The sequence below is a fragment of the Labrus mixtus genome, chromosome 5 (genome assembly GCF_963584025.1).
Source record: "Labrus mixtus chromosome 5, fLabMix1.1, whole genome shotgun sequence".
In the NCBI taxonomy this organism is placed as follows: Eukaryota; Metazoa; Chordata; class Actinopteri; order Labriformes; family Labridae; genus Labrus; species Labrus mixtus.
In genome coordinates, this window is record NC_083616.1 from 14887067 (window position 1) to 14895496 (window position 8430).

General features: G+C 40.2%; 1 protein-coding gene across 1 annotated transcript in view; it reads right to left on the minus strand.

The window, feature by feature from the left end:
• The window catches only part of pip5k1bb (phosphatidylinositol-4-phosphate 5-kinase, type I, beta b), a 43119-nt gene extending 35442 nt beyond the window's left edge, over positions 1 to 7677 (minus strand). The window contains exon 1 of the mRNA XM_061038018.1: positions 7601 to 7677. The gene's annotated coding sequence lies outside the window, so the exon portion shown is untranslated. The remainder of the gene's footprint in view (positions 1 to 7600) is intronic.
• Between the last annotated feature and the right edge of the window lie 753 nt (positions 7678 to 8430).

Here is an 8430-nt window from a genome sequence, read left to right on the forward strand (position 1 = left end):
CAAAAACTGGTTCAAAGGTTACCTGACTGGGCAGCATCAAGATGGAACCGCACAGTCACGCAACTTATGAGAGATGAGCAAGAATATCCAAACTTTAAGCAGTTTGTCAACTTCATGTTAATGGAAGCAGAGATTGCCTGCAATCCTATCAAGCTCTACATTCAACAGAGTCACCTACAGAAAGATGCTTTCTAAAGGATAAGATGACTAAGTCCCGTGTTCTTCAGAAAGTAACAGAGACCGAAAGGCAAGTGAAGTCAAATACAGCTATAAAGCCACCATGTATGCTCTGTCAAGACATTAAACATCGCCTACACTCCTGTCCTGAGTTCAAAGAGAAAACTCTACATGAAAGACAAAAATATGTAAAGGAAAATAAACTTTGTTACGGTTGCTCGAAGATAGGCCATAGTGCAAAAGACTGCCGTCACAGACACTCATGTGACATCTGCAAGGGACGACATCCAACCTGTCTTCATGACGACAGCTATAGCAAAGCTAAACAAGTTGTGGTCTCACATCAGAACACTACAGATGACTGTAGTGACAGCAACTACATTGTCTCTCAGTATTGAAACTGAAGAGTCATCCAACAGCACTTCCATGATTGTACCAGTATGGGTTTCTTCTGTCAGAAAGCCAGGTATTGAAAAGCTTGTTTATGCACTTCTTGACACTCAAAGTGATTCAATCTTCATTGACAAAGACGCTAGCAGTAACTTGCAAATCAAGGCACATCCTGTAAGACTAAAGTTAACTACCATGATTGGAAAGGATGAGTTAGTGGAAAGTGAAAGGGTCTCAGGTCTCACAGTACGTGGCTACAACTCAACAGTACTCATTCATCTCCCTCCGGCTTACACCAAAGGTTGTATTCCAGTGAATCGAACAAACATTCCTACCTGTGAAACGGCAAGGCATTGGAGTCATCTCAACGTAATCGCAGATGTAATTCCACCACAGCTAGAATGTGAAGTTGGTCTTTTAATAGGATACAACTGCTCAAGGGCACTGGCACCACAGCATGTAATCTTGGGAGGAGATAATGAACCTTATGCAGTTCGCACAGAACTAGGGTGGAGTATTGTTGGCTGTTCACCACCACACACCGACTCACCGAGCATCACCAATGTGTGTCACAGAATCGCTGTCAGAGAGCTTCCTCCAGTTACTCCCTCAGATGCTCCTAAGGTTCTCAAGTCTGACTTTAAAGACAACGGTAAAGAAACTAAGACTATGTCTCAAAATGACAATGACATTTTGGAAGAAGGCATTCAAAGGAACAGTGGTGGACATTGTGAAATGCCACTACTAAGGAGAGACCCCACCTCCCTGACAATAAGCAACAAGATATTGTCCGACTCAATCATCTCAAAAGAAAACTGCTCAAGGATGAAAACTACAAAGGAAAGTACTTAAAGTTGATGAATGAAGTCATAGAACGGGGTGAGGCAGAAGAAGTCCATGATAAGGAGTTACCTCCAGCTGTAGAGGTCAACACAGAAACACCCATTGGAGACCCTGAAGTTAAAAAAGTGCAGACACTGAATGTACAAACAACGGAACAAGTAAATCTAACAGACCGCTTGTCAAGGTTTTCTTCATGGTACACAGTCACCCAGGCTGTCGCACGTCTCCTGCGTTGGGTTAAAGGCAACAAGTCAACAGATCACAGCACTGTACAAAAACGAGAAGATGCAAAGTGCATCATCATAAAAGATTTACAGAGACAAGTTTATCCTGAAGAACTCAAGTTGCTGAGTAAGGGAAAACGACTTTCTCCTCAGAGTAAACTCTATCAGATGGATGCTTTTCTTGACCAGGATGGAATCCTCAAGGTGGGAGGAAGACTGAAAAACTCAACACTCCCTACCTCACAAAAACATCCAATGATACTCCCAAAGGATCATCACATCACCAGGATGATAACTGCTTATTATCATCAGCAAATCCACCATCAAGGCAAGGGTCTTACCATTAATGAGATAAGATCAAATGGATTTTGGATTCCAGGAATCAACAGAACTGTTGCTGCATATGTCCGTCAATGTGTTACATGTCGAAAACTCAGAAGAGCAAAGAATGGCAGATTTACCACCAGAGCGTGTCAATCCATCTCCACCATTCACCTATTGTGGGATGGACTGCTTTGGTCCATTTCCCACCAAACAAGGTTGAAAAGTGAACAAGCGATACGGACTGCTTTTCACATGCCTTTGTTGTCGAGCAGTTCACATCGAAATGTTAGATGACATGTCAACAGACGCCTTCATTAACAGCCTTCGTAGTTTCATCGCCTTAAGAGGAGCTGTGTCAAATACGGTGTGATCAAGGGACTAATTTTGTTGGAGCCAAAAATGAACTGCGCGAAGCTCTAAAGCAAGTGGACAACAACCGCTTGACCACATTCTTGGCTGAAAAACAATGTGACTTTGTTATGAATGCTCCCCACTCAAGTCATGCAGGAGGTGTATGGGAGAGACAAATCTGAACAGTAAGGAATGTTCTTCGTGCCACTCTCTCACTTTCATCAGGCAGACTTGATGATGGCTCATTACGGACATTCTTCTACGAGGCTATGGCTATTGTGAATAGTCGTCCACTCACAGTTGACAACCTAAGTGATCCAGATAGTCCTGAACCACTAACGCCCAATCACCTACTCACCATGAAGCCTGTTGTAGCCTCACCACCACCAGGAAGATTCATCAGAGAGGACATGTATGCACGCAAGAGATGGCGCCATGTTCAGTATCTTGCGGAGCAGTTTTGGAGCCGTTGGAAAAGAGAGTACCTCTCCAACGTTGCTACTAGACAACGCTGGCACACACCAAGGAGAAACCTGGAGGTCTGTGATATAGTCATGGAGAAAACAGATGATCTTCCAAGGAACGAGTGGAGGTTGGCTAAAGTTGTAGAGACAGTGACTGATAAAGATGGACTTGTAAGAAGAGTAAAGATTTGTGTTGGAGACCAGAAGATGGGCAAAGAGGGACAGCGTCCGAGTAAGCCATCTATTGTTGAACGCCCAGTTCAAAAGCTGATTCTGCTCTTAGAGACTGTTTAACGGTCCTCTTCTCTCCACCACCATATCCTTTATAGTTTGAAGAATTTCAAATATGTATGGACAATCTAATAGAGTCATAAAAATGATTTGACTTTAAGTATTTAGGGAACTTTTTTGTGTTAAAGGTCATTTTGAGTAAATCTTTCATGTTTACGCATTCCCATAATGTTCTGATAATCACTCCAGATTTGGTGGGAACTTACCTACAATTACACCAATATTTGTCAAAACACTGAGCAGCATGGTGCAAAGGGTGTATCTGCAGGAAAGCTTACCTCTGCCGAAAGCACAAATGGTGGTGTTGTCTAGTTGGAAAAAAAAAAGAAGTGTTGCAAAGTGTTATTTGACTGAATGGCATTAGCTGTTGGGCATCAGAAAAGATGTTTAATTTGTATACAATGTTACTTTTTGTTTGAATTAGAGAAATGTGTGGAATTGTAATATCATTGTGAACAGGGAAATCAATGAACTAGCAGTGAGTGCACAGAAACATTTCAATCTAGAGACTAGTGTGGCTTCAGGGCACTTCTGTCTTACGAGGATACTGAAAGTTGAAGGGAGAAAAACATTGACAGCAGAGCTTCAACAGCTAATATGTGGATGTGGACTGAATCGGAAAAATTTTCCAACAAAACTTTAACAAACCGTGCCCAGTATGATGCAGAAGACAGGAGAATATAATCAGTCAGCTAACAGAATATGATCAAAAGTCTCTGCTGTATTTCAGTTTGTGAACACTATTCCTGAATGGTCATAATTACAGAAGAATAAATAATCATCATCACTTTGAGTTACTCAGTGTAAATGACCCAGTAGTCTGTTGTTAGTGTGTATTTTAATTTGAAATGTATTTCTTAAGGTTTGTGATAACTTCCTGTTAGTTACATCGAAAAGACGGATGCTTTTATTTTGAAAGGAAAGGTGCACGAAGTGAAGGGGAAAAATAACGTCGCAGAGACGCAGTAAAACCTGCTTACATGTGTTTCAAACATTAAGTATTACGGTAATTTCTTTTATTAAGCACCCCGCTGTTTGAGGCACGAGGTTTGTATTTATTTTGTCTCACATGCACATTGATAAGAAGTTACTTAAAAGTCCCATTTTGTAGTTTTATTAAGTTTTAGAATGTGTGTTGGTTAGCAAAGATGCTGCATCTTGGAACCGTAATTTGATCAGGTTAACAGGTGTGTGTGTGTGTGTGTGTGTGTGTGTGTGTGTGTGTGTGTGTGTGTGTGTGTGTGCACATGTCCAGGTGTGCATAAGGTTTAATTCATATTCATTCATGAGGCTTTAAATAACAATATTAAGGTCATAATTTTACACATAAGAACATTTAAAGGTTTAAGTTCATATATTGTGTAGTTATACACTATAGTAATATTTTCTTTATTACTCTCTTTTAGTTCTTATGGTGTTTCCATTAAAAACGGAAAGTAAGGAACTTCAAATAAAAGTCTGAAACATCAGTTTGAGAGCCAGGCCATCTGTAACAGCATGGGGTATGCTACACTCAGAGTAAACATTACCAACAAAAAGATCTTCTTTATGTGGTTATTCAAACCCATTAGAGGATACTTACTGTATGTGCAAGTAATCCATATGTGTGCAATGGGTTTTCTACTTTTCCTTCAAACTAAAATATAAGCTGAATGAGTTCAAGGAAAACTCAGAGGACGATATACACAGAATGGGCTTGAGGAAATCAAAAAGATAGTATAGGAAAAAAAATGTAGATGTAAACAAAAGCAAGTAAAGATAAATACCTTGACATTTTTCTGATGCAATATGACTTCCTCCACCTTCAAACTCACAACCACCATCTGTATGAGTGGAAACAAAGGCCCGGCCATCATGCTTACAGACACTGTTGATTGGTGGAAATCCTGTGCAATCTGGGATGACGGGTTTATTCTCCAAGAGCTGTGTATCATTGCAATACACAGAATTCAAATTGGCTGCACATCCTTGATTCTCACAGAAATACCGGTGAATAGGTCTTCCATCTGTAACATTATAAAGTATATATGTTATATGAAAGACTGTATATTGATTTTTTTTTAATTCATTTTAAGATTGGATAAATAAAAGAGGACATGCCTGGACTTGCTGTGACTAGAAGGCACTGAGCCCCTTCCACAGCAAACACCAGCAGAGAGAAGAGTGTCATCCCTGTAAAAACAAAAGATGTATTATACTGATGGCTGTCTGATGGTTAAGTGGGGAGATAAGTCAGAACACCTACCGTTCATGTTTTTCCTGCTGCCTTTCAACTCTTGGTCACAGATAGAACCTAACCTGCTCGGGAGCAGGTTCTTCAATGAACCCTGAGTTTCTGTCAGTCTCCTCCCTCTCAGAGCCAGAAACGCCATTTCATTTGTCCGTATCACGCTCGTGTTAGTGACGATTCACCTGCTGTCTGAAGAATCCACGTTGGGTGGCATTACTACAGCGTGCGTCATTTAGCCTCGTTATGAAGGGGGTAAATTCATGTTGGCTTTTTATCTTACTTACTGAGCTCTCTGCTCTCCCGTAGTGTCCAGAGTACGCGTGAATGATGGAAGTTTCTAGAAGGAGACTTGAATGTGGCGCGATCGACGCGCATACGTCGAATCGGTGAGTCTACCTGGTTGGAAATTATCAACTCTCCCTCGCCACATACAGGTGATTATTTGTAGTATCAGGTGCAGCATCTCAATTACAGCAAGGTCTTCACAATAAAAGTTCCAGGTTTAAATGTCTATGACGGGCTTTTATTGTGAAACAGCGATATCAGGAAATGGTGTATTTTCAGCGCTAGCAACACAGACTTCTGAAATACAAACTCAGGAGAGAAACAAAACTTTAAACCTCACAGATTCAGTTAGAAGCTACCGTCCTGAGAAGTGAATACAGCTAAACTACTTTCTAAAAGAAATTATTTCCAGCAGAAACCTTTATGATTGTGATGACTCTCGTCATATAGCCAAAAAATGGATTATCTTGCCTCTCAGCTGAGCTTGGGTGCAGCTAAATCAGCTTTTAAGGACATAACTGAATGGAAACTCTCACCAGCCTCAAAATAGGCCTACTAAACTAAAATAAGTTTACTTTTTTTTTTTATGTTTATAAGTGAGAAAACAAATTTCAGTATTTTTTTTTTTGATAGTAGCCTAGAAGGAACTTCCCTTCATAAAATAGTAAATTATTTAAATACTATAAGCCTTGATTTGATATTATAGGCTACGTCATGACATTTTCTGCCGGTAATAAAGTGGCAGGTAAAAAAGGTGTTTTATGTCTGAAACCCAGTAAATTGTGCTGCTGCCTGTCTTTGCCAGGACGCTATTGTAAAAGAGATTATTAATCTCAATGAGACGTTTCCTGGTTAAATAAAAAAACTAAATTGGCAAACTGTTATACTTTGTCATGAATGCTAAACAGTTAAACCAAGTCCAATCAAACACACGTGAACAGATCAGTTTTAAATATTCAATCACAGTTTGGATTTGGCACAAACTAATACTTTATGTTATATGGTTGGATGAACCCTTTAATATCTCTGAAGTTGAAAAGCATTAGAAAAAAAGTCTGTACTGTATGTAACAGAGGAAGTAAAGAAAATTGTCCATTGGTGTTTCCTTGTAGCAGCACTTGAAGAAGGGGTGCTGAAAGGTTTGATGAGACCAAGATCCATAGCTTTGACAAGGCACGCGCGTGCAGCATCGATGGTCTCCTGCCTCTTCGGGTTGTCCTCAGCTTTGCCGATCACTGAGAGGATTTCCAGCAGCTCACTCTCGATCAGCTTCTTCGACAGCTCACTGTCATCTGAGTTGAGCATGTTAAAGACAACCACCATGCCACGGTGTGCTATCCAAGAGTTGCTGTGCAGACACAACCTCTGCAGGATCTCCATCCACTGGGTTGTCTGTTTGGAGGCAGCAGTCATCCAATCAGTGACAAAGTATGTTACTTACCCTTTTTAAAAAATATATATATTTCTCTACATCTGTGTGTATTACTCAGTAAAAAAAAATGCCATCCTAAGAGAGTCAGTATAAGTCACAATACATTACTCGGCCCTTCTCCAGAGAAGAGTTGTGGCACATAAACAACAAAACTTCCTAATTGAAAGACGACAGAGAAAAACAACTAGACGTTCTTCCAGCCGACAGAAGACACACAACTGTCCCACAACTACGCTGGTTGGATAACAAGCATAATCCCAAACAAGAATTAAATAGTTTAAAGGTGAAATGAGCAGAGCCATCGTCCAACCCCACATTTGAATCCATTGCCTTACTTATCGTTTTTAATATAAACTTTATTGTGCGAAATTAAAAATCTGTGGTCTATTTGAGTCTTATAACAGCCTTGTATCTGAGCTGTAGGTAGACTGACAGTTGCGCACCTGCATTTCTTTCACCTGTCGAACAGCTGGAGACTGACACTTACAAATCTAAACGTGATTTTTTTAAAAGGTTATAGGCTTACATACACGTTAACTTGGCATCAAGTGATCGACACTAGCTGAAATCAGACTGACAGTAGCCTTACCAGCCAATCGTTCTCCTCTGGGTAGTCGTTTAGAAACAATGTTTTCCTCAGAGTGGTTGCTGCAGACAGTCCTTGCAGGAAACTACGGTGGCCCTGAAGTGCAAAACACAACAAATAAGAAAACACAACAACAAATCAAAAAACACAACCACAAATCAAAAAACACAACCACAAATTACAAAACACAACCACAAATCAAAAAACACAACCACAAATCAAAAAACACAACCACAAATTACAAAACACAACGAGATTAACTTAAACCGGAAAAGGTAGGTACCTGCAATCGACAAGGATCGTCGCTGATTGGACGAACGCAATGTCCGTCTTTTTAACCGGAAGCAGTATGCTTCCGCGAGTTGATTTCAAAACATGAGCGAAACCGGAGAATCAGACTCTCTACTCTCATATACATATGAGGTGATATTGGATAGCATATCTAGGTCTAGGTCTCCTCCCTCTTTCAGAGCCAGAAACGCCGTTTCATTTGCTCATTCTTTCATTCAGTCCATATCACACGCGTTAGTGAAGATTCACCGTTTGTCTGAATAAAAATCCAGGTTGTTTTAATATGATATGTTAGGGTGGCAATAGCCTACTATAGCGTATAAAATGAACTGTTTTATCGAACATGGCATGTCTTTAAGTCGGTATGAAGGGGCTGCATTACTCCGCAGGGAATTAGAGCCTAGGCTACATTAACGTCGGGAGATGTTAATTTATAAACTAAACAGGATAAAGGTGAGAGGACATGTAGCCTATGTGTGTGAATACAGCTTTATGTTGAGGATAAAGTTAATGTACATTCAAATAAACTCTGAATGAAGTTA